We start from the raw sequence: 27,906 nt of genomic DNA, 5'->3' as shown, positions 1-27,906 counted from the left end.
CTAATAAGGCTTTCAAAGACGGGGTGCTGGGGAAATTGGAAACCCCTCTCCCACGATCTGCTTTGAACCCCTGAAAGTGCTCTGTAAGTGTTAAGAAGCAGCAGTACCGCTGCCCTAAGAAGCTAGGAAAGCCACCTTTACCGGACACCATCAGTGTTAGCCTGGTAAGGGTTGTTAACCAGCTGCAGCATGGCGTAGGCGCTTGACAGGGGAAACAGGCAGTGATGCAGCAGCTGCTGGGGCAAAGTGCACTTGGTGGGATCAAACTCACCAAGCATCACATCTGCAGGCACAGACATGCTCAGCTGCAGCAGGATTTCATCCAGCATTTTCACAGCCTCCATGCTGGCAGTCTGAGTCTTCTTGGTCAGGTATTTTGCCTTGTTCATGGTATCTCTGCTCTAGGTATTTTGGCTGAGCAAATCACCCACCAGAATGACTCAGGAGATGAGGGTTGCACTGCATTGCTCTCTCTCAGCACTGAGATGCCCAGTCACCATGTCCAGCAGGAGCCCCATGCTCAGAAGACTCTCTCCGGTCTTGCCACTGAGGCCAAGGCCGGACACCAGCAAGACAAACCTGTCTGTGCTAGGGCCCTTCATGGGCAGCTTGGTGGGCATATCTGCAAAGCAGTTATCCTCAACAAGGAACTTGCCATCATCTATCTTTGAGTCATAGACAGCAAGTATGATCCCTGTCACCAGTTTATTGATTTGTATGGCTCCCTCCAGTTTGATTCGCTGCAGCTTGTCTTCCAAGATCAGCTCATCTGATTGGTGGATGTACTTGGCGTGGGGAGGCTGTGGCAGCAGGTAGAGGCCACCACAGATGGAGAGGTCAGGAGGCTTGGTGCAGATTGGACAGCCTGCTCCGAGAAGATGGTCTGCTGAAGGGCCCCAGACCTTGCAGCCTGACCAGTAGGCTTCTCACCCACACAGAGCAAAAGCACCTCCCATCTCCACTGGGAAAAGAAACTCCAGCAGACTAGCCTCTAGATGAATTGCCTACTTCCCTCAGTGACCATGGTCTCACATAATGCTAAGCCAAACCTTGGCTTAGCATGAATACATTGGCTCCAGGAAAGAGAGCATGGCTGCTTTGCTCTCCCCTGGTCCTTTTAGCTCAGAATGGTACCTAAGCCAAAGTTTGGCATAGTGTGTCATCTGACCATGGGATCATGGTTAAGATCTCTCCTCCTTAACTAAAAGCTGTAGCCAAGATTTGTCCTTAGCTACAGGTCATGGTTAATCAGGAGAGAGCTTAACCACGATCCAGGTTCAAACACTACACTTCCATGCCGCCCTGAGCTAAAAGGACCAGGGAGGAGCAAAGTGACTGCTAGCTCCTCTCTGAGAGCCAGCATGTTTCCACTGTCCAGTAAGCCATAGTTTGGTTTGCCATTACATGTAAACTAGGCCACTGTGTTTCAGTGCAGATTTAACCCATTCTTGAGGGGCTGAGCAGGATTTTTTTTGCCTGTAGATCTGATTTGGTATGAGAAGCAGGTTTTGTTTTGTTTTTTGGCCTGCTTTGTACTCTAGCTGGGAGAGAATGGTGGTTAATATGGATGTGTGTGGAGAGTGCCTTAATCATTCAGTGGGCTGGTAACAATGGAAGAGCAATGTGTGAAGCAGGCTCCAAGCAGAAGACATCACTAATCGCCAGGAGGCACCACAGCAGTGAGGAAAGATTCCATAAGCTTGTCCATAGGGCTTTAGAACCTATAGGTTGGAAGGGAAATCCTTGGAGCATGCCTGATTTATACACACAGAGCCTTGGGGCTTGGTGGAGGAGGAAGTGACTCAGTAGCCTGGACTGCCCTACTGTTAGGTAGCGTGAGGCTGCTGCACAGGTGGTTTGCATTTATTAGATTTCTATCCCAACCTTCCTCCCAAAGGAACCCAGGGTGGCAAATAATAAAGTAATAAAACAATACAATTAAAAATAAAACAGCTTTGTGTGCAACCTCTTCCAAGCTGTAGAACAAAGATCAAAGAAAATATATATGTTTTGTGTTGTTTTACATCGTATATGCCCATTTGGTTCCTCGTCCACTGGAACTGCATAGTATTTTTGTATTCTTGCTTGTTTGAAAATGTCAGTGGAAAATAAATATAGAAATAAGATTCAGCTGCCAGTCTGGTCAGCTTCTGTAATTAGAATGGGAGGGTAGGGTTGTGCCATCTTGACCTCCAACTAAGAAAGCAAAAGTCTCTTGGGCTGGCCCAAACATGGTGATTGGTTGGGAGCTAACTAAGGTCTAGAGGTGGCTGCTGCCTTAGACAGTCCTCACATGCAGCTTTTGAAATTCATGCAGACCTCCAATGTTATGTTTTAATAATGTCTGGCCCTGGTTAACCCGGTACAAGTATTCTACCTGTTTCTTGAGTTGCTGATGCAAAATATGCAAGCACTAGGCAGTGGGCTTACGACCTTGTTGTACAATTGTATTCATGTTGATTTAAATGTAAATGCCCCTGAGTTATGCAGAGCTTATTCTCAAGTAAGTATGCATTGGATTCTCAAGTAAGTATGCATTGGATTCTCAAGTAAGTATGCATTGGATTCTCAAGTAAGTATGCATTGGATTCTCAAGTAAGTATGCATTGATTACAGCTGCAGAGTGACAAAAAGAGATTACTTAATGTACCATACTCCCCAAGGCAGTCATGGTCTTGGTTTACTAGTCACACATGACAGCTGGTAGCCCTAGATATAGCTGTGCATCCCTCTTTGCATCCAGTGATGTACCCAATCCGTTTAATAGTCCTGATGAGATGGGGATTCATACATCCAAGTGAACAGCCACATAAGCAGTGTATGTGGAAGGTTGCTCATGCAGGTCTCTTTGGCAGGATTTGTGTATTTGTCTTTTATTCTAAATATGAATCTTTCCATTGAAACATTATGCAATGATAAAGGCAAGGTCTAGTTTGAGAAACATATCCCAGGTTGAAATAAATAACTCTATACAAAATTCTGTCCTGAGTACAATGCTCCAGTTTTCCTGTTTGATAATTGTTCTGTCTTGGTCCTTCATATGACATTTATAACCCAATCAGATTATCATTGTAACTACTACATCAATACATGCCACAACTAATTGCTGGTGCATTGCAGACTAATGCAAAACTGATGCTTTTAATTTGTGCAGAATGTTCTGAATTTGGTTTTTCCTGATGAAGTGCAACTCAAGCAAATGCTTATTCAACTAGTTTGCTTTGAGACCATAAACATATTGCACATGGTGCTGGTAAATGGAAACCTTTTAATCAAAATGTTATGGTTCATTAGATTTGGATAATTGAAAGGTTAAATGATGATTAACTTTTAATGTGATTCAGTGTAAAACAACTTTCTCCACTCCTGGCAATGCACATCAGTCTAGTCTAAGTCTAGAAGTTCCAGCCACAAAACGGATTTTTCCCTGGTGTTAATAGAGCAGGAGTGGGGAATTTGTGGACCTCTAGATATTCTTGGACTATAACTCCCATCAGTCTCAGCCAGCAAGCCCAATTGTCATGGGTGATAGGAGTGGTAGTCCTCCAATATTAGGTTTCCCACCTTTGTTACAGAGAAAGTTCACACTTTTTTTCATAGTAGGAAGAGCAAGCAGAACTGGGTTTGTGAACATGGATGCTCTGGTGCATACATGAAACGATACAAATGCATTTTAATATTTGGAGCCCACACGTATGCTTTGATTCTATCATCTCTGCAGTTATTGCAGTGAGGAAGTGTATCAGTAACTTTTTTCCAAATAAAATTCTGTGTAACCCCCCCCCCCCATAAAAACACTAAAACAAGGGGATGAGGAGATATTTGGTAGCAGCTCTGGGACTCTTTTCCTGTTTAGCATCATAACACACTAGGATTTTAGGCAGCAGCAGTATGGAGTGTCTTAAATTCAAATTATTGCTACTCAAGTGAGTCTCTGCATTGGAAGCCCACAGTTTCTAATCTCCCATCTTGCTTTCTCCATAGCTCATAAGACCATTTGTTATTTACTTTACTTTCCCCTTTCTTCTACCCCTGCCTCTCTGCTATCTTTTGTTATGTTACCTCATGTGCCAAGAGCAGCTCCCCCACTTGTTTTTGAGCCACTTCCTTCTAAATAACAATCCTTCAAAACTTTGCAAAACCTTTTCTGGACCATTAGAGCTCCTCACTTTATGTCTTCCTGTGCTGTACTGCAGGTGTGGGGAACCTTTGGCCCTCTGGATGTTGCCAAACTCCAACTGCCATCATCTGTGGCCATTCGCCATGCTTGCTGGGGCTGATGGGAGCTGGAGTTCAGCAACATCCAGAGGGCCAAAGGTTCCCCATACTTGCTGTAGTGGAAGACACAGGGGGGGGGATTCATTTGTAGGAAATGGCCCCTTGTCTGGTGGATGGGGTGTGACAGAGAAGGGGCTGAAGCTCATTAGGGACAAGTACAAGAATATCGGAACTTCCCCTGTAGGGAGGGGCAACTGGAGTGATGACCTAAACCATACAATGCCTTCATCTGGAGTATCTCCAGGGCAGGCATATACATATTATTCTGCAACCAAAAGTATAAAAAGAAAGGTAGAAGAATAGCATTCATCAAGTGAAATTAACTTGGTAAAATAATCTCATGGGTAATGTTACATAGTAAGATTTACAAGAACTTAAAGTGGCATGTGATAAATTTGGTTAACAATTGTAAGCAAGTACTATATTGATAAACAGTTTCTTTAGTTGATATATTAATGTTTTGAGGGCAGATACATATGTTCATGAGAACTGCTGTATGATTTAACCTTCATGATTTTCTCATTGTAAGCCTTTGTAAATTCATAAATGACTTTTTCTGTGATTTTGAGTGTGAACAGTATAGAGCTGAGGGCAGGTTTTTAGTGTATACTTTGGCATCCTTAACTGTGGTGAATATGAGTTTATCCTCCATTTGGTAAATGCTGAAATGAGCAGTCATATGGTTTTCCTTCTCACACAATTCCTGTCACTTTGTCCAGTTTCCAAATATGTTGCAAATAACATATTGCTGCCCACTACAGTTGGCTACTGAAGCATCATTGTCCTCTGCATATGATCATTTAATTGAAGCTGATGGTAGCAAATTGGTTTTGGAAGCAGCCAGCTATTTTCAATGGTGATTCTTTTCTGTAACTAACAACCATCCCAAGATTTCCTAAACCACTTGTGTTCATTTTCTTTTGCTTTAATCTTTTCCATGGTGTTTCAAAACCTGACAAATAAAGACAGGTGGTTGGCTTCCTTCTATTCATTGCAATTTAATCTCATATTGATCTATATAGGGATTAATGGATTGGTCTCTTTACAATCCATGTCAGTTTTGCATGTGTCCATTCATAGATCCATTCCATCTAATTTCTGCATCTTTCATACCTTTAAAAAAAACTGCAATTCAATCTGCATTTTAGTCCAGGAAGTACAAATCAGGCTGATTCATTTAAAAATGTGGGCAAACAAAACAAAAAACCTTGAGTATCCTTACTTCTAAATTGTCATGCAAGAACAATAAGCATTTTCAATGTAACAGAGAGATTGTTTATCTTTGAATGTCAACTAAAGCACCTGTCTAAGGCCCCATCTGCACTATACATTTGAAGCAGCATTGCACTACTTTAAACAGCCATGGCTTCCCCCCAAAAGTCCTGGGAACTGTAGTTTGTTAAAGGTGCTGAGAGTTGTTAGAAGACTCCTCTAAACCACTCTGAGAATTGTAGCTGTGTGAGGTAACTAGGAGGTAACTGTGAGGTAACTAGGAGTCTCCAAACAACTGTCAGCATCTTTAACAAACTATAGTTTCCAGAATTCTTTGGGGGAAGCCATGATTGTTTAAAGTGGTATGATATTGCTTTAAATGTACAGCGCAGATGGGGCCTAGGTGGCTCTTGAATAGGGTTGCCAGGTCGGGACCATCCAAAAACCTGAGAAAATGGGGGCGGGCCCTAGTGATGTCATGGGGCAGGCCCTAGTGACATCATGGGGCGGGCCCTAGTGACATCATGGGGCAGGCCCTAGTGATGTCACAGGGCGGGCCCTAGTGACATCATGGGGCGGGCCCTAGTGACATCATGAAGCATGATACATTGTATCAACCACGCTTGCGTGCAGCATACCATTCAAAAAAAATTTTCTGATTGGAAATTAAAATAGAAATCTTACCTAAAAGAGGTCCAGCTGAAGTGACAAGGTCATTCCTTCTCACCATCTTAGGGAGTATGGATGGAAAATGGAAATGGAATGCCTTCAAGTCGATCCCAACTTTTGGTGACCCTATGAATAGGGTTTTCATGGTAAGAGGTATTCAGAGGTGGTTTACCATTGCCTTCCTCTGACTTTGGACACATATACTTTGGACACATAATGAGAAGACATGATTCATTAGAAAAGACAATAATACTGGGGAAAACAGAAGGGAGTAGAAAAAGAGGAAGACCAAACAAGAGATGGATTGATTCCATAAAGGAAGCCACAGACCTGAACTTGCAAGATCTGAACAGGGTGGTTTATGACAGATGCTATTGGGGTCGCTGATTCATAGGGTCACCATAAGTTGAAATTGACTTGAAGGCACATTAACAACAACAACTGAATTAAAGATACAAAAAAGGAAAGTGGAAGGTGTTTTATTTTATTTTTTACAGCCTGGAGAAGTGGTAAGAGGTAAAGTCAGGAATGAATGCATTTTTTTAATGAACAAGATAGCATGTTGAACTATCTTGTAAAAATGAACTAAGAGTGCTTGCAGCAGCTATGCTAATGCAGAATGAGCCAGTTGTTATCTGCATGGTGCTATGAAGTCAGTTGTATGTTAACTGTATGCTCATGCAACAGATGGTATAGCACAGTGGGGAGGAGAGCCTGGCTGGGAGTCCAGAGTCTATGAGTTTAAATCCCCGCTCGTATCTCCTGGATGTCAAGGGCCAGCTAAAGATCACCCCCACAGTGAGTGGCTCAGGGATTATGTGCCCTGCCACCTGTGGGCAAGGTGCATAGTCGCAAGGAGCCGTTTCCCCAGCTGGCAGTTGCGGACAAGGAAGGGACTGGCTTGTGCAGCTGTGGCAAGCTGAGCAGGCCCGAGCCAGGTGGGGAGTACTAGCCTTAGATGGTAAACCGCCTCTGAATACCGCTTACCATGAAATCCCTATTCATAGGGTAGCCATAAGTCGGAATCGACTTGAAGGCAGTCCACTTCCATTTCCATGCATATAATTAAACAGATGCAGTCAAGTTTTTGGACTTTATTGTGATTGCTGGCCAAGCAGGATAGGGCTCATGGGAGTTTTAGTACAATATCTGGAGGATGCTACTTTGGCTGCCTTTGGGATAATAGATGGCAGCCTTAAGTCTGAAATGGTGTTTGGAATTCTGTAGAGACCAGCCAGTACACATTATGTCATAAGGCCAATTCTTAACCATTTGGCTGTGGCAGTTACCTGAAATTGCTCTTTCGTGGGCTCTCACAAACACCACCAAGCTTTTCTTTTAAAACAGACCAGCTTGTTTAAGTACATACAAAGAATAAAAAAGGAAGTCAACTGACAAGAACAAGACACTTTTTTTCTAAGCAAAATTGATCAAAGAAAAAAAGTATGCTTGTGTGTGTGCCTGTGCGTTTGTGTGTAACACACACACACACACACACACTTACATGTAGCATAGGATCACAGAGCTAGAAGGGGCCTTTTAGTCCTTCTAGTCTAAGCCCCTGCTGGAAGTCCAAAACCCAGAACAAGATCAGGTCTGTTCGCTTAAATTGCCACATTAGAGACTTAATGAGACAACACAAGTCAGTTTAATGGGAACTTTCCCACAACAGGGTGACCATATGCTTAGATCTGATAGACCTGAAGCAGCTGACAATTTAGGGCAGACTTCCCCAGCTTGGTGCCCTCCAGATGTTAGCTGGTGGCAGCTGTATGCCCAAAGATATCTGGAAGGCACCAGGTTGGGGAAGGCTGCTTTGGGGAGATGGGAAATGTGCAGAAAAATGGAACAATGGCACACATTCCTATTTGTTGTCATTTCAATCTCACTCCCACATCCTGTCAAGAAAAGACAATTACATGATGATTCTGTCCGTTTCCAGCAGTGCAATTATCCAGAGGAAATAGTAAGAAACTGAGGATTAGGGCCAAACTCTCTCTTTCGCTCTCCAGCCTCTCTCTCTTTCTCTCTCTCCAGCATCTCTCTCTCTCTCCAGCATCTCTCTCTCTCTCTCAGCATCTCTCTCTTTCTCCAGCATCTCTCTCTTTCTCCAGCATCTCTCTCTTTCTCTCTCTCTCTCTCTCTCCAGCATCTCTCTTTCTCTCTCTCTCTCTCTCTCTCTCTCTCTCTCTCTCTCTTCTCCAGCCTCTCTCTCTTTCTCCAGCCTCTCTCTCTTTCTCTCTCTCCAGCATCTCTTTCTCCAGCATCTCTCTCTTTCTCTCTCTCCAGCATCTCTCTCTTTCTCCAGCCTCTCTCTCTTTATCTCTCTTTCTCCAGCCTCTCTCTCTTTCTCTCTCTCTCTCTAGCCTGCTACCCACAGCAGCAGTGGACGCCGGACGGGGCCAGCTCCTTCTTAGCCCCGAGGACGCCCGGCCGCTTCACCCCTCGTGCCGCCTGCCCCTGTCCAAGACAGGCTGCTGCCTGGGAAGACAGAGCCCGGCCCGGAGGCAACAGCTCTCCCTGCCTCAATGACAAAGGGTGGGAAGGCGGCCAATGAAAAGCCGGAGATCATCCAGTTTAAGCAAAGTATTGCCGGAGGCCGGAGACGGCCCCTTTTTCCCTGAAACTCTAGCAAAAAAACGGAGACCTGGCAACCCTACTCTTGAAGATGAATTATACATTCAGGAATGTCATATAGTATAGTCCTTTCTGGATTCTGGTATAGTCCTTTCTGGATTCTATTATTTCATCTCTAAGCTGCTGGAGTCTGGTGTTTTTCTTAATCAGTTACAAGGCACTCCAACTGTGTGATGCAACATCAAGGAGACATCTCCTTACCTTTTATGGAAGCTCACCTTCATTCCACCCATGCCCACTCTGGGTTCTCTCTCAATTGTGGCATTGCCTTTATGCCAAAATGGTGATTTGAGGCACCTCCAGACTGTCACTATTTTACAGGAGGGATTCAAGTGCATACTGGAAATTTAGGTTAGTACAATTACAGTATTGCCCTAACACAGACAATTTTTTTTTAAAAAATGGACCTTTTTTCAGTGAAGAAAGTGATGGGGAAATGTACTGAAAAGTGTGGGATTAAGGAGCGATTAACGGAAAGATGTATAAACACCCTGCAAACAAATCGGCATGAATGTTCATTTAACAACATATTTCAATATTACAATTGATTAATTCCTCAAGACTGGCCAGCCTAAGTCCATTATATTAGTACACACTATTAATTTTATAATAAAACAAATTACCCACCTGGCCCTGTATTGAATTTTGGCCATTATTATTCTGTGCGTCATAAATGTTATCAACCCCAAGTGTACACTTAATCAAATTAGTTGTGGATTTACTTTTTATAGAGACACTATACTATACTGTTGTTAGTTACACGAGCCACTGTTTGGCTGGAAATTAAACCATTTCCTCACTAAAGTCAGTGGAACTGGTGTTTCACTATCAGTGTGTGAAAAAGAATAGGCATTCTTGCCATGTACCAGATTTGGCTTGTGCACCAGCTACAGCCATTGCTGGACAGAAATAGTCTGGCAATGGTGACTCCTGTTCTGGCATCCATTTGGACTACAGGAGGGTTGGGGAACCTTTGGCCTCCAGATGTTGCTGAACTACAACTCTCATCAGCAGCAAAAAGCATGGCTAATGGCCAATGATCATTGGATTTGTAGTTCAGGCCAAAGGTTCCCTATCCCTGGACTACATGGGACTGCCCTTGAAAGCAGCCCAGAAGTTATAACAGGTGCAAAATGCAGCTGCCGGGTAATGACTGAGACAGCTGCAAGAAATGATATAGCATAGATCCTAAAAGAGCTTCACTGGTTGTCAGTTCACTTCTGTGATGAATTCAAGGTGCTAGTATTGACCTATAAAGCCCTAAATGACTTGGAGTCTAGATATGCAAAGAAAGTATTCTCCCTGTATCATCCTGCTTGAGGGGAGGCCCTGCTTGTTGTCCCACCATTAGAGGTGGTATGTCCAATGGTGACACAAGACAGGGTCTTCTCCATGGGGGTCCCAAATGTACCCTCCTCCTAGAGACACACCTGGCACCAACTTTGCTGGTCTTTCCGCATCAGGTAAAGACCCACCTGTTTGCCTGGGCATGTACAGTATAAATAGCTAGTCATTGCTGCCATAGATATGTTTGGCTTTATTGTTGTTTTATCTGTTTTAGTGTTGGTATGTTGGGCTGGGTTGTTTTATTGAATTTAATTTCTTGTTTTAATTAACTTTGATTGTCACGATCTTGACTGGGATCTTTTGACGAAGGGAGGAATATAGATGTACTTAGCATTCAGTAGGGTACACTTGAGCTCACTGATTTCAATGTGTTTAAGTATGAATCAATCTCTGCTCAAGGGGGATCTTAAATGCATGGAGCCCCAAATATATGTGGGGGAATCAGGATTTTATTCTTTCACTTTTGTGCATAAAGTGTTATCTCCTTAATTTTAAAAGGTAATAATCATTCAGATAGGCACTCTGCACTTTGGGATCTCTGTGTGTAGGCCCCTCTTGGAATGCAACTGTTCCCAAACATTGCAAACAACTGTGGTTTACAACAGTCTCGCCACACCACCATTTTCTGGAACAACTTTATGTGCTGATGTGTTCCCATCAATATTTTAGCTCTTTACAAATACTAACATTTTGAACTGGAAATGATGCCAAATGATTTGACCATACCATTCTACAAGCTGAAGTACCTTGCTGAAGTACCTTTAGGGCCACTTAATGTCAAGGAGCTTGCTTCAGGCAACTTTTGCGGCAACAATCTACTTGTTTTCACAGACCAGTTATCTAAATCACACACCTTGCTTTTCTCGGATTTGTGCATCTAATCACACAACAGCACTTGGCAATAGCCATGAAAGCAAAGCACATACCATGACCAAAGACTGTCTGATGGCAATCTTAAAGCACTTCGTTCCTTCTTATTTACATTTAAAGATAATAACAGGTAGGTGTCCAAACAAAGCAAAACAAAACCTAACAAGAACTGCACACAGCTCCCAAAGTGGTCTCCAAAGTCCACAAAAAGTCCCCCCCCCCAAATGTTCAATCTGCTGACTCAAAACTCCAGCTTCCCAAGACTAAGAAGCATGAATGATATTGTGACATGTTAAATCAGAGGAAGAAAACTTTTTTGGTTCTGGGGGCCAGACCTTCTTCTGGCCCTACCTCATGGGCCAACATTAACAGGTGGGTGGGGCAACCCACCTGTTGATCACATTGTGTCATTATTATGTGACACGATTGACAAGTGGGTTGTCTTGCCCACCTGTAAAAATCCCATGTTCATGGTTCCCAAGTTCGGGAACCACAGTACAAGGGGTGGTGTCAGCCCTACGTTCTGGAATCCTCCCTGCGCTTCTACTTTCCATCCCCGATATTGGAGATAGAGTGGAGAAATACAGCGATGCTCACAAAGCCCTTTGTGGTTTCCCAAAACAGCCTTGTGGGCAAAATGGGAAGGCCTAGCGGGCCACGTTTCACCTGCTAGCCGGAGGTTTCCCATCCTTGCACTAAATCTTGAAGATCTCTGGGCAAGAGTCTCCTCCCAGCAGGCAGAAGTATGGTTTCAGCATCTCATTCCATTCAGCACAGAGTGGACACCAGCTGGCAAGGAAAATCTAGGGAAGGTTTCCACAGCTATGCCTGCCTCTGCTCAGCCCATCCCTGCCATATCTTTTGGAGGGAATTTCTGAAGATGAAGCAGCTGCAACAGGAACTACAGGACACAGCCAGCGGGGAGGAGACCTGCACATGAAGCTACAACAGATCATCAAGTTTGTGACATGAATGAAGTGAAAGAAAAGGTCAGAGGCAGGAACATACACCAGGGACACTGCAAAAGGCATCTAAAGCTGAAATGCTATACAGAATTTGTTGGGAGTAAGTCCCACTGAACTAAATAGGCCTTACTTCTGAGAAGACAGAAACAGTATTGCACATTAAAGGAGACTGCTAAACTTGCTCTATGGTAAAATATACTGAATTTGCTATAGTAGGGATGGGCAACCTGTATCTCTCCAGAGGTTGTTGGACTATGGCTTCCAGCATCCCGAATAATTGGCCATTCTGGATATGGTTGATGGGAGCAGGAGTCCCGCAAACATTGGGAGTGCCACAAATTCCTCATTCCTGTGCTATAGAAATGTACCTTGGGGAATCAGTGAGTTCAAGGTCTTTGGATGATGATGATGATAATAATAATACTCCTCCAGAAGGAGTCCATGGTGGCAAACAAAACACTAAAAACACTCCAAAACATCTTAAAAACAGACTTTAAAATATTTTAGAACAAAACATCTTTATAAACATATTAAAACAAAACATCTTTAACATTTTTTAAAAAAGCTTTAAAAACATATTGAAAAGCAATTCAGACACAGATGCAGACTGACATAAGTTCTCTGCTTAAAAGGTGTGTTGAAACAAGGCCTTCAGTAGGCGCTGAGGAGAAAACAGAGATGGTGCCTGCCTAATATTTAAGGGGAGGGAATTCTAAAGGGTAGGTGCCACTACACCAAAGGTCTGCTTCCCATGTTGTGAAGAATGTATTTCCTGATCAGATGGTATCTGCAGGAGGCCCTCACCTGCAGAGCACATTGACTGGGTATATAAGGGGCAAGATTCTCTTGCAGGTATCCTGGTCCCAAGCTGTATAGGCCTTTGTACATCATTACCAGAACCTTGAACTTGGCCTGATTGGTGACTTAGGGCAATTCTTCACTCAGATCAGAAGAGGCAAATGGATAGGTTACCCATGCATATATATCACTTCTCTACACTTGTTTACTGTGCATTTGATGATATACAGCTGAATGCGTGAACTGATTCCATTGCAATATATAGGTGATGCAAACTGATCTGAAAGTTTCATTGGTGATTGGATTGCTTGGCTTGTTTCCAGCACAATTGGAATGCTTTTAGAACATCTCCTCTTTAGATTAAATTTGGTAAGTCTAACTGTCAAAGTGTAATTAGAGGATATATAAATTCCACATCCATGAATATTCATGAGTTTCCACTTTCACCTTGATAAGTGATCCTGAACAACGATTAGCCTAAGTTAAGTTCTAATCCATTATTAAGACTAATAAAATTGTCCCTTGTGCATCATGACTTTGGGTGGGAAAGGCAACAGTGGGTTTCATTATAGTGCTCATCAAATTTTTGACTGGCAGGTCAAGCAGTGAGAAATGACAATCTATTATGAACTTATTGATGAACTCATTATTATGGCTGTTAATTTCCCTCCTAATCACAATATACATCAGTGGAAGCCCTTTCATGTCATTAGGCTTGTCAGTGTTTTACATTTAATGAGGAAAAACCCAGCATTTGGGGTAGTGGACCATGTGGTCTGCAAATGAATCTTTGTTAAGAAATCACATTAGAATGGAATGAGTCAGGAATTAATCCGGTCAGCTAGAGATACCTTTAGAAGTTACACTGCTTTGTGTGGCTGGAACACTCAGAAGATCTTATTTTAGGAATGCCTAAGGGCTTGGACTTGGCCAGTGGGAAGTCTGGCTCTTCCTTTCTCTCTTTTGAACACAGTTCCATGGTATATTACACATTCTTTTGGAAAGTTAAAAAAATAGTTTGCCATGTAGCATGGAGAGCCTCTGTTTGGGAAACAAGCTCAAGTCCTTATTCAGAGTGTAGAACTGATTGTGTAATTGTTAGGATTCTTGTGTGACTTTTGTAGGAGGACAGAACTACTGTCCATAAAAATCAGTTCACCTTCTTGCAGGGATGCTTTAAGAATCCAATCTCTGCGGGTTCCAAATCAAACTGACCTGATCCATGATGGGCAAACACTTTAGCCCTATTAATGTGATCCTCCCACAACACATTGCCAAAAGATGGGCTTTTTTCTTGGGGAAGGGCCATACGTCAATGGTAGAGCATGTATTTTGCATACAAAAGGTGCCAGGTTTGATCCTAGGTATCTCCACATAAGGCTGGGAGGGATGCCTTCCTGGAACCCTGGAGAGCTGCTGCCAGTCAGTGTAGACAATACTTAGCTAAATGGACTAATGTTCTAACTCGGTATAAGGCAGCTTCCTATGTTGTTATGGGAAGGTGAAAGGTTTTGTGAAAAGGTAGCAAAAGCTAAATTATTTTCTTAACATTAGCCATAGTTCAGAGGTCATTGTAGTACTCAGAAAGAACTAGTGATTCCATGATTTTGCTATGTTAAAATCTAGGAATACTTGTTCAGAAAAACTACATTCACTTACACATAAGAAAACACAGGAGAGGAAGCTCTCTTTTGGGGTATAAGGGAACAACAATAGTTTGCTCACTGTAACAATCAATTCAGCTACACTTCAGTTGCACTTCTAGTCTTGCAGAGAATGCTATCCAGCACAATGTTCCTTTCAACATATTTGTTTTAAAACCAAATGGATTACTATTTGCCTGGCTTGGAAGGAAGGAAAATATCAAATAGAGATGGCTAGAGGCTACGGAAAGAGAGAGTTGTCACAAATATATCAAGTGAATCATTGCAATGAACCGGCTCTTTCAAGCAAAAGGAATAATAATGTTTTATCTGAATACATTATTAAACTCCTCAAATATCATTTATAAAATGATGAAATGAAATCTTGCCCAAATGTCAATAGTGTTTTGAGATAATATACTGTATTTTCATCCTGATTAGTGTAGTGATGGACCCCAAATCAGGATGTAGCTGCCATCTATTGATAGTTTATCTAAGGTGTAGATATTTTGGGAGTTCTAGACATTACATGTAGAAAAATTAGTACACAAGGAATTTCTTGTGGTTGTTATTGTGATAAGCTGCTTTTAGACTGCAATCCCATACTTGCTTTCTTGGAAGTAAGTCTAAATGAATTTGATGTGACTCAATTATAAATAGACATACATAGGATTGCACTGTTAATAACAAATGAAATCTCCGTACCTTAAATCCAATCCAGGAAACAAAAAATTGTGGGACCTTATCAGTGTTCCATTGTGAGAAAATATATAATGGAAGGCAAGATGCCCCAAAGGTGGCTTTTATGCCTTTACTCATGTTGCCTGTTTGGGATGCAGAACTGCTGGTAAGTGGGACACTGCTTAACCCATGAGTGAGCCCAGAAGATCCCTCAGAATTCTCTGCAGCGTGCAAGGATTTTATGGCAGACAGCTTGATGGGGAAAAGGTTTCCCAAGAGCAGGACATACAGAAGGGCTGCAGCTCTGTAGCAGAACATCTGCTTTCCATGCAGAAGGCGCCTGGTTCACTGTCATCTTCAGGTAGGGCTGGGAAAGACTGCTGCCTGAAACCCTGGAAAGTTGCTCCCAGTCAATGAAGACACAGACACATACTGAGCTAAATAGATCAATGAACTTCCTATGTTCCTAAGAGACAAAGTTCATGGGCTTATTAGCAGATTAAAAATTACCAAGTCACTGGTCCAAATGGCATCCATCCATTCAGTGGCGTCACTAGGGTTGGTGTCACCTGGTGCGGTAACTCATGGTGTCACCCCCATGGACCTCCTCCCGTACCAGACCATACAGAATCCTTAGTAATGTTTTTTGTACTAATGTTACTTGTAAATCGTAATTCCCATATATCACTGAATGTAATGGCAATAGTAGTGACATAAACAACTAGCAAAATTAAAATTACACCTTTAAATTACAGTATCATACGCACAGCCCAAATTCTTGCTCTTATTACTAATGGGAGTTAATTATCTTGCATATGCCCATAGTAAATTTTCAGATACTTTCAGACCCGCAGCAATTTTCAAGTGGTCTACGTAGAAGAAAGGTTTGGGAACCCCTGGAATAAGACACCTGCTTATGTCCCTATGCTGCTCTCTCCCCTCATTTAGGGGCATGGGATGCTTGCGTGTGGACACACCTCCTTACAATTATGGAAAGTGATTCTTAATAATAAGTCTCCAGACACAAAGTTACATAGGTATTTATCAGTTGTTTAGTAGAAAATTCAGAAGTGCAGAGTCCCTTCATGATAGTTACAGCCACATACACCCTTTTTGCTCCTGGGTTAAGAATGAGATCTTTGTTAATGCATTCTCTCACAACAACAAACATCTCTAGGAGCCAATCAGCATGAAAGTGGAGAGCGTTAGGAACTGAGAAGAGTCTTCTCAGTGGCTGACTCACCTCCTTTCACTCTGATTGGCTCCAATCTGCAGAAAAGGCAAGGAAGCATATTAGAAGACTCTTATCAGTGACTAACACACTCCCTTTTCATGCTGACTGTAGGATGCTTGGAGACATAGGGACCCTGCTCCCAAAAAAGCAGAGGGACTAAGATCCCCTGGGCGACTACCCTCCTGGTGCTTATGGACATGACCGTAATATATTTTGTAAAGTGCAAGTTCAATATTATTTATTAAGTGTGTTTAGGATTACACTGATGGCATCCCCAAATATGTACTTTCACACAGACTTTGGTTTTCCATAACACAATGTTTGTCCAAGCCTCCACACTTGGGGGGGGGGCACTACTTGCACACCCCTTCCATAAGCACATCAAAGTTGGATACACACCTGAACCAAAACCCAGACAAAAGGGCACTCAAAAGAAAAAGGTAATTACAGTGGCTGAGTAGATCTTGTACAGTGGTTATACTGACTGGGCAGCCACTGTCCTTCACATTTTACAAAATACTTTTTCCTATACAAAGATTAAATTTCTGTGTATGAGAAAGTAATATATGAAGTGGTCTCAATAGTGAGAAAAGTAAACAAGTGAAGGTGATCCAAATGTTTTTCATTCTCACGTTATGAAGCTAGCTGCCAGATGATGTATCACCTTCCCTACGCATGCAGCGTAGACTGAAAAAACAGCACCCAAGCCTCCATTCAATACGTGCACGTGTTCTTTCCAACATGAATCTACAGGTCTCAAAAAGTAATGTGTGACAAAGTCCTCAAACACCTTATAACATGCCTCAAACATGGTCTCTTGTTCTACCAGCATGCCTTCACACCATCACTTTGCCAAAACATAAGGATAGGTAAATTGCTTTAGGGAGGTTCACAATTATGATTTCCTATTTATTTAATCTAAAAATATTTAAAATACATAAAAACAGCCAGGGGAAGATATTGGAGAAATATAAAATAAATACAAATAAAAAAGGGGGGGGTGACCTTAAATGTGCTGCTCACCATCTCTCAGCCTATCCTCCCCTCAGGATGAAAACAACGGAGAACCATGACCACCCCCAGGAAGAAGGGCACACTTAAAATGTAGAGGAAAAAAGCATCGACAACCATAGTGTGAAATCAAATACTTATTGGGACACAGTATGAAGAAATATTTATATAAACATGACTCTCAAATATGTTTATGAATTACACAATCTGTAAATATATTTATAGTGCAATCCGATGTTTGTTTACTCAGAAGCAAGTCCCAATGTATTCAATGGGGCTTACTCAAACTGGGAAGTATGCAGAGAACTACAGCCTCAAGTGATAAGGAACTTGTTCTTTTAAGTTGAGACCTTATCCCAGTCTGAGTCTGTGTTGGAATTGCTTTTTAATATGTTTTTAAGCCTTTTCTTTTTTTAAAAGCTTTTAAAAAATATTTTCAAAGATGTTTTAATATATTTTAAACTCTGTTTTTATGATGTTTTAAAGTGCTTTTAGTGCTTTTGTTTGCCGCCCTGGGCTCCTACTGGGAGGAAGGGCGGGATATAAATCAAATAATAAATAAATAAACTTCATTCACCCAACCCAAAATTCAGAATCATGCCTCTTTAGGCTGTTTTCCAACTGTTTATTCTTGCTTTATGGTTATTGGATTTTAAATGGCTTTATTTCTTGTTGTGAGCTGCCTTGGTTTCCACCCCTACCTCACAGGGTTGTTGGAAAGACTACACTCACACACACTGCAGATGTATAAATACATACAGCCCATATAATAGTTTATTGTCAAACCAGTTGGTCATTGCAGAAAAATCAGTATTAGTTTTAAAAAAATCAGTATTCACGTGATGCCACTAGGGGGCAGCTGACGTTTTTATGTATATCTCGAGAACCGGACCACCTAGAAACTTAATTTTTTAAAAAAATTAAAGCTGAGAGTCACCCCCCTCTGATGGTGTCACCCAGTGCGGTCCACCCCCCCACCCCCCCAGTGACGCCCCTGCATCCATTAGTTGGGCATAAAGTTGATTCCCAAGCTGCCCTTCCATTTGTGGAAAGGTGCTTTGATCTAGCAAAAACCTCCTGTGAACAGAAAGGGAACTTCCTCCAGGCCCCATGAAAATTGGAACTGGAGTGTTGTGAACCCTCCAAAACAGTGCAGGAGATCATGTGTGGAGCTGCAGGGGTAGGGGCGACTGGGGAAAATAAGCTCACTCCCTCTGTTTGTTGGGTTCCTTGCAGCCATGGCCAGATTTCATCAGTAAATGGAAGGGTACCTCTGAATCCAGCTCAGTATATGCCTTCAAAGCTTTTGGTTTCCAGCTATTGATAAGCTTGCTATTTTATCTACTCAGGTCATTGATTAAGCTCTCATTGACTTCACAGCTGATCTGCTGAATTGAATAGGACTACAGAACCAGAAGAATGTTAAGTGTGTGCAAAAGAGAGATGAGGAGTTTCTATAGGGTTAATCTACTGACATAGTGGCACTGCATAATGGTGAAGGTAGCCATAAAGATCAGAAGAAAATCATCCTGTGCTTTATAGATTACAGCAAAGCCTTTGACAGTGTAGAACATATCATACGGAAAGCAGGATTGGACCAAGATGAAGGAGGTGTGAAAATTAGAGGGAGAAATATCAATAATTTAAGATATGCAGACGATACCATACTACTAACAGAAACCAGTAATGATTTGAAACGAATGCGGATGAAAGTTAAAGAGGAAAGCACAAAAGCAGGACTACAGCTGAATGTCAAAAAGACTAAAGCAATGACAACAGAAGATTTATGTGACTTTAGTTGACAATGAGGACATTGAACTTGTCAAGGATTATCAATACCTTGGCACAGTCATTGACAAAAATGGAGACAATAGTCAAGAAATCAGAGGAAGGCTAGGACTGGGGAGAGCAGCTATGAGAGAACTAGAAAAGGTCCTCAAATGCAAAAATGTATCACTGAACACTAAAGTCAAGATCATTCAGACCATGATATTTCCGATCTCTATGTATGGATGTGAAAGTTGGACAGTGAAAAAAGTGGATAAGAGAAAAATGAACTCATTTGAAATGTGGTGTTGGAGGAGAGCTTTGCGGATACCATGGACTGAGAAAAAGACAAATAATTGGGTAGAACAAATTAAACCAGAACTATCACTAGAAGCTAAAATGATGAAACTGAGGTTATCATACTTTGGACATATAATGAGAAGACATGATTCATTGGAAAAGATAATAATGCTGGGGAAAACAGAAGGGAGTAGAAAAAGAGGAAGGCCAAACAAGAGATGGATTGATTCCATAAAGGAGGCCACAGACCTGAACTTACAAGATCTGAACAGGGTGGTTCATGACAGATGCTCTTGGAGGTCGCTGATTTATAAGGTTGCCATAAGTTGTAGTCGACTTGGAGGCACATAACAACGACAAAGCCATAAAGATGCTATAAGCAGGGGTGGCCAATGTGGCACCCACAGGGTTCCCCCCCACTGAAATTAGACTTGAATGAATCGTTCTATTATGCAGTGTATACTGGGTTGCAATGTGTGTGTGGTACCCACAACAGTGTCTCTGGTTTGCAATTTCTATGAGCTCAAAAAGTTGCAGCGTCTGCTGTATGTGTACCAGAAGTTACAGTTTTGCACATGCTATAGAGGCAACGGAGAATGACGCATTCAGAATATAAGAAGGACCACATCAGTGTTAGCCTCCTGATGACCTTCTCATTGCCTTTGTTATCAATAACAAAACTCTAAACTTGCTAGTTGGCAGATATACATGACAAAGCATATGTTCAGCATGCATCATTCCTATCCATTCCTCAAGGGGAGTGCCATGTTTATGTTGGATCTGTGTTTACTGTCACATTTTCCAGGCTAATATGTGAAAAATGTGTGGGCCCTGGAAATGTCATGAGGGATGACATTTCAGCTGCATGAAAACAGTAAAAGGAATTGGTAAATAAATAAATATCACACAATATCCTTAAATGGAACGGAGTGAGCCATCTTGCCTGACACATTGCCAACTGGTTATTGTGGAGAGGCGATGCTTTTCACCCTGACCCAAATTTTCAAGACTACAAATGACTGTAGGTATTGCTTATTGCAAATGTTGCCCAAATCGGCATACAATGAGAACTTATTCAATCGACTTTAAGCTGGTCATGTGAATTCTGTGAATTGCTTCTAGGTGTCCTTGAATGACTTCCCCAGCTATGCACATTCATCTGTGCTGTTGCTTCATGTAAACCCTTTAAACAGTTTTTATCTAGGCTTTTAGCCAATAGTTTTATGGAGTTTTTAATATTGCTGGTTTTATCCATTGCCTGCAATATATTATAGTGTTGTTTTAAATTGTTTGTATGGAATTCTGTTACTGTGGGCTGCCTTGTGCTCCCTTTGGGGAGGAACAGTGGGCTATAAATTTGAAGTAATAAATAATATTTATCAAAGGACAACAGCTCTCATATTTCATAAGGAGCCAGTGTGGAACAGTAGAGTATTAGATTGGTCTTAACCTGGATGACACCATTCAGCTTTCAGTGCTACTAGGTGGCCTTGGACATGTCATGATATGAATCTAACCAACTACATATTGTTATTGTGAGTAGGGATGGTTCAGTTCACATGTAAAGGTGAACCTATCTAATTTGCATTTCTGAAATGATACCTGAACTGAAACACAGCCAGGTTATATGCTGGCGCCAGGTCTGCACCCATGTACGTGTGATGTCTGTATTGTTTGATAGATGGGATTTCATAAACTAGTTTTATTGTATACAGAATGTGTACTACCTGTGTCCTTTGAGGCTGTATATCTTAATTAATTAATTAATTGAAATGGAAATGGACTGCCTTCAAGTTGATTCTGATTTACGGCGACCCTATGAATAGGGTTTTCATGGTAAGCGATATTCAGAGGTGGTTTATCATTGCCTTCCTCTGAGGCTGAGAGGCAGGGACTGGCCCAAGGTCAGTTTTGTATACAGCCATGTGTGTTTGTCTTTGTCTTTGTAGGATCCAACTGTAAGTCGTGCATAATGTTTTCATTTCCTAATATCTTCTGCAACAATGCCATTTTTTACAAAGGTTGCACAAAATGAATATTATTAATAAGGTAAAATCAATAAAATGTTGAACTCCAAGAATTAATTAGCAGTACTTCTGCTAGACCAGACTGTCTGCTTGGATGCTTGCCATTAATCAATAAGCCTGAGCAAAATAATCCATACAGAATGGCTCATTTGTTTTCCACATAGTTTATTTCATTCATGGTTCCTGTTAGATTAAATTATCAGAACAACAGTACATTTCTTGGGTTGGTCTTGGCTTGACATTATTGTGTCAGCATATAATTTCCATTCTGTTTTCCTTCTGGAATCCCTCCCCATAGTAATTACAACTTGGAACATGCAAGAAAATAATTCAGAACTTGCTAAAATTCACATTTCTAGGGTACTATAAAGGAATATCTCTATCCTGTCGTGTACTGATATAAAATATGTGAGTTCCAATCCAACAGAGAGCACATGGAACAATCAGGGCTGTTCACACATAACCTGTTTAAGAAGCTGAAACACCATCAATTAGCTGTTTGGTGAGGAAGGGTTAGTGGCAGAACTGAATCCCCAAACAGATGATTGTTGAGATTTCATCTTTGTTGAAAGGGCAGCATTTATATAGTCCTGACTGTTTGGTCAAGATGGAAAATCTCACACATACCATGCATTTATGCCAGGGATTAGGAACCTGTGGCCCTTCAGATGTTGTTGGACTCCCATCAGCCTCAGCCAGTATTGCCGATGGTCAAGGATGATGGGAGTTGTATTTTAGCAACATCTGGAGATGTTCCTCATCACTGATTTGTGTGCATGGTTCTCCATCCTGCTTCCAGACATGTACAGTCCCTAGTTGGAATGAAGCAAGGGGCTACAGAATGAATCTTACATGCTGTTATGCTGCTTAAATTCCATTAATCAATATCCTACCCTTTCTCTCCAAAGAGCCCAGCAATGACAAGAGGGAGGTAATACATCAGCCTTGTGCTCTTCCTCTGGGTGGTTATATGGGCTGGGCCCCGAAGGAAAGATTCAAAAGCTGCTTCAGAACCAAACGTTACCAATAAAATAAAATAAATATATAAACTACAAAATATTACAAACTCAGTAAACTAAAGGCAATAAAAACATTTCTACAACTGTACAGTTATTATTTCATAAAAGGGCTGGGTCCCACTTCAGAGAAAGCTTTCTTAAACAAAAATATCTTCAAAAGCCACCTAAATATCGAAATGCTAGACACTTGTCTAATTTCAGTTGGTAATTGGTTCCAGATGTCTGGAGCTGCAACACTAAAAGCACAGTTTCTGGTGCATACTAAGATATGGAAGACAATTGGTGTCATGGTTGATAATGTCACAAACAGAAGAGGCTTGCCGAGTAGGGTAGTACTGCTATGTTAGCTTCCCAGCAGGTGGGTCACTGTTGCTTACTGGGAGGGAAGGGGGCGGGAGGCGGGGAGGTTGGTGCAGTACAAATGCAACAACAGAAGCACCGGATTGGTACCAGTGCATTTGTACTGCACCAACCTCCTCATCCCTTCCTCTTGGTAAGCAACAGTGACCCACCTACCAGGATGCTAGGATAGTGGCTCCTCCCCACCTGGTGAGCCACTTCTGGTCACAAAGACATCCTTTCTGCCTCTCTTAAAGAGAGGGCTGAATAGATTGACAAGGGAGGAACACTGAGGGTTTTAAAAAAGTTTTTACAAAGAGAAATAGCAGAGATGGGTACAACACAGACTATAATACAACAGAGTCCTTTCCAACTCCCTTCTCCCTGTACTCAAACCCCTGACCACTCTGCTCAAACCGCTGTCATTCTTTAAAACCACAAAAATGGTCTCAGTGTCTATCAATCCCTGCTTCACTCAAACCTATGCTATTATTTAAAACCACCATTTTTCTCTCAGTGTCTCTCAATCCCTACTTCACTCAAACCTCAGCCACTGATTAAAACCACTTTTCCCCTTTTAGTGTCCTTCCTTCTTACTGTACTCAGATGTCTCCCTCTCCCATTCCTCAGCTGTCTCATGTGAGAGAGATAAAGAATGTGGAGTCTTCATATATTCCATAGTACCTTCACACAATGTATTTCACTCTTGGTACCATGTGTGGTCTTCAACATGAAGTTCCAGATTCAGTGTAAACGTTTAGAACGGGTATTTTATTAACAAGCAAAGGCCTGTGTATGCACAACGATAATCAACTGAACTGGACTTAACCTTCTCTAACTGAATAAGTTGATTGACAGACTTGCTCTTAAGAGTCTATTCATCTTAAAGATACAGTAATATATATCATCACAGGTGTATGTATGCAAAGAGGGCTGCAGAATAGGAGACAGGGGAGGAGACATGAAAATGGGGTGGTCTGTGTGCAAGGGGGAGTTGAGAAAAGGGAGGAGGAGCAAGGGAAGAAGGAAAAAGGGAGTGAAGATGATAATGGGGGTGCAGATGGAGGTTGCAAAAAAGGAGGGAGTAGGATGCATAGGAACGGGGCTGAAACTGAAAGCAGGGGCCCAAAACAGGCAGTAGAACAAGAGGGGGTGGTTGGTGGAAGGTAAAAAGGGTATTTAGCAGTTGCAATGTGTGGAAGGAGGAAGATGCAAGGGGTTACCATTTGGGTGGTCTGTATACAACAGGGAGCTGCACAAAAGGAGGGGGAGGAGAAGGATGGACATGGGGAAGGTAAAAATGGGTGCAGAGTGGGACTGCAGAAGAGAAGTGGCTTCAGAAATGGGGTGTGGATTGTGAAAAGGGAGCTTAATAGTTGTATGGAGTAGGGGAAGCTCTAGGAAGTTAATGTGGGGGGAGTGGCAAGGGGTTGGACAGTGGAGAATTAGGGTTACGTTCTGGGTTAGGGTTAGGTTCCAGGGTAGGGTTAGGTTTTGGGTTAGGGTTAGGGGTGTGGGTTAAGTTTAGGGTTACATTCTAGGTTCTTGGTTAGGTTCTGGATTAGGTTTCTTGGTTAAGGTTAGGGTTAGGTTCTGGATGGGGGTTAGGTTTTGGGTTGGCATTAGGGCTAAGGTCCTAGGTTATGTTCCAGGTTCTGGGTTAGGGTTAGGTTCTGGGGGTAGGATTATGTTCCAGGTTGGCATTAGGCTTAGGTTTCAGGTTAGGTTCCAGGTTAGAGTTAGGGTTAGATTCTGGGTTAGGGCTAGTTTCCACATTAGGGATAGGGATAGGGGTATGTGTTGGAGTTAGAGGTATGGGTGAAGGTTAGGGTTAGGTTTTGGGGCTAATGTTAGGGTTAGATTCTGGATTGGGGTTAGGTTTTGAGTTAGGGTTAGGTTCTGGGTTAGGGATAGGGGTATGGGTGAGGGTTATGGTTAGGTTCTGGGTTGGGGCTAGGGTTAGGTTCTGAGTTAGGGTTAGGGGTGCTGGGGGAAGAGATGCTCTTGGGTATAGAGAGAAAGGGAAAGAAGGCTATGTGGGTCGTGTGTGGGAAAGATATGCTCTTGGATAGAGAAATAGAGAGAAGGATGTGGGGGGCAAGAGGTGCTTAGGTAGAGAGAGAAAGGAAGATAATGGTATGAGGGGAGAGAGATGCTCTAGGGTAGAGAAAGAAAGGAAGGATATGTGGGGTGTGGGGGGATTGGTGAGCAACATGAGCAGGGACACAGCCCCTAATATTGATATAATTCTGTAGGTTTTCAGGGTTTTAATTTTGTTTGCATTCTTTGTTTATTTGTATTCCACTCTGGTTTCCTAAGGTAGTACGGTGGGGTATAATAATAATAATAATAAATAGTTGTTGTTTGTAATGGAAGAATGCTATCATAATGACTTCCCTGATAAAAAGAGGCTAGTGTGCAAACCAAACAATTTTAACGATTTAATGAAATGTAACACTTCATCCCATTTATTTCATTGGGAGACTGAAATGCATGTTCAAATCTCTGTCAAAGGAATCAGTGGGATGGAAAAGTGTATAACTTTGGATGGATCCTGACTAATGAGCAGTATTAACTTTGTAGTGCACACATGCTTCAATAAATACAACCACAATAATCTGTGTTTAGTAATACTAATTTGCATATGATTACAATTGCAGTGATTAATGACATGATTCAGTGTTCCAGCCAGTTGATCCCATTTCATACCAGAATGTATTTTTCTGCAAATTCTTAGTTTTGTGACCTACTTCGTTATTTAAATGGAAGTTTGAGGTCCTCTTAAAACCTCTGTGTACCTTTAAACCCCTCCAGTAAAGCAGTAACTCATAAGCGTGAGTCAGATAAGGAATTCAGTTTTCTTTCCAGTAAATTTCAGCTTGCATCTTCATCATGGCAGTCACCTATGGCTGACAGCATTTATGTTGCATGTTTCATGACTTTTGGACTTATCTGAAATGCCAGTTCACGCAACAGTACTTCAGATGCAATTCTACAATGTATCCTCTTCCTAAAAGAAACCAATAGGCTGTACTGTACATTGACAATCAAGGAATATTATAAAGGAATGTATTTGGAATCAACTTGAAGTGTGCCCTGGGGGAGCTCAAATCCACCTTAGCACACCTGGTTTTTCACTTGTTCGTTGGTTGCTGAATGCTGGGTGTATTTTTGTCCTTGACAACTTGTCTGTGGCATGCATTTTCTTCTAGAGCAGGGATGAGGAACTTGTAGCCCTCCAGATGTTTTTGGACTCCAGCTCCCTACATCGGCAATCATTGGCCATGCTGGTGCCTAGCGGTTTTGATATTTAGGCAGCGGGGGTTCATGGGAGTTGGAGTTCAACAACATGTGGAAGGTCACAAGTGTCCCGTTATGTTTCAGAGCATCACTGCCTTGGGTCATTGATGAAAATGAAGGAGAATTTGTCACCAAACAAATGTCAATTTTTTTTGTTTGGTGGTGGAAAATAGTTTAACTCTCCATCCCACTGATTCTCTCCTGCAAATGACCTGCAGGCTGCTTTTAGCCTATTTTCCCCTCAGCCACCCTCCAAAACCAGAAGCAAGCCAGGCTGGGAGAGAAACATGAAATATTTCTGGTGTGCGGGGAATCAGGAACTTGGGAAGGGTTAAGCATCTACTCCTCCTGCTCATTGACTCTCCCTCACCAATGCCCCCCACCCCACGTTTCTGTTACCTCAGAAAAGAGATTTTGAAACATGCTTTGCAAAATCAGTGTGTAGTTTTACTCTGTATTTAACATGGATGACCCTATACCAGTCCTGCACATCCTATGTCAAGCTAAGGCAAATCCTATCTTTCATGAACAGTGGCCCACTAGGGAGAGACTCATGAAACTTCCTGTTTTTGTCATCTTCCTTGAACTTCAAACACTTGGCAGACCACACTAAGGCTGATAGCTATACCTGTCAGATTGGTGGGTCACAACAAAGTCATGAAAGCCTTCACTATTCATTGGAAGATAACTGCAATGCTGATTTAAGATGCATTCATGTTGAAGCAGACCAGCCAGCCCAGAATGTTTTGAAAACCAAGCTTGAAATGCATAAGGAGGAAGTGATAAAACTGTTATACACAAAATCTGCATATATTGTGCCTAACATTTAACAATGGTTCACACATTCAGCTGTGAGTCATCAATCTTCAAACGATATCGAGCTATGAACATACTTGCGTGTTTCAGCTAAAAAAAAAAAAAAGCCTTCATGAGAATCTGTTTACACATTGGCAAGCTGAAAGGAATGGCATAGAAGCTTTATTCACACCAGTAAAACCTCACAACACATTAAACAGCTCTGCCTCTGCTTCTGAGACACAAAACAATCATCAAGTTCGAAATATAAAGGATGGATCAACTGCAGCTCACAATTTCTGTGGGTAGTTCTGGTGTTCTTTCATAAGAAATTTGTAACACTTGAAAAAAAAGTCAGACCAAGCCAGACGTTATTCAGATCATTTTGATCACTTCCATGAGTCAGTGATACCTTGAAAATAGATAGGTAGGCAAGTAGGTAGACAGATAGAAACACACATGCACCAAAGGAAAAGAATGGATCCATACTAGCTGGACATTGTTGTTGTTGTTATGTGCATTCAAGTCGATTTCAATTTATGCCAACCCTATGAATCAGCAACCTCCAATAGCATCTGTTATAAACCACCCTGTTCAGATCTTGTAAGTTCAGGTCTGTGGCTTCCTTTATGGAGTCAATCCATCTTTTGTTTGGTCATCTTCTTTTTCTGCTCTCTTCTGTTTTTCCCAGCACTATTGTCTTTTCTAGTGAATCATGTCTTCTCATTATGTGTCCATAGTGCGATAACCTCAGTTTCATCATTTTAGCTTCTAATGATAGTTCTGGTTTAATTTGTTCTAACACTCAGTTATTTGTCTTTTTTGTGGTCCATGGTATCCGGAAAGCTCTCTTCCAGCACCACATTTCAAATGAGTTTAGCCTGTGATGCTGCCACCACACAGTAACTCACCTATGGGGCTTGGATCTTCCAGGGCAAAAGTTGCTGGAAAGGTTTTCAGAGAAACGGTGTTAGAAATGGTGTTAGAAACGGTGGTGGTGGTTGAGAAGTACAT

At 41.9% G+C, this 27,906-nt stretch overlaps 1 pseudogene; it reads right to left on the bottom strand.

Moving 5' to 3' along the window:
• Window positions 1–137: 137 nt before the first annotated feature.
• Window positions 138–27,906, bottom strand: LOC133363646 (DNA polymerase delta subunit 2-like; annotated as a pseudogene).

The sequence above is a fragment of the Rhineura floridana genome, chromosome 9, assembly GCF_030035675.1.
Source record: "Rhineura floridana isolate rRhiFlo1 chromosome 9, rRhiFlo1.hap2, whole genome shotgun sequence".
Lineage (NCBI taxonomy): Eukaryota > Metazoa > Chordata > Lepidosauria > Squamata > Rhineuridae > Rhineura > Rhineura floridana.
The sequence above is the reverse complement of the archived record's forward strand: the minus strand, read 5'-3'. Positions and strand labels throughout refer to the sequence as shown.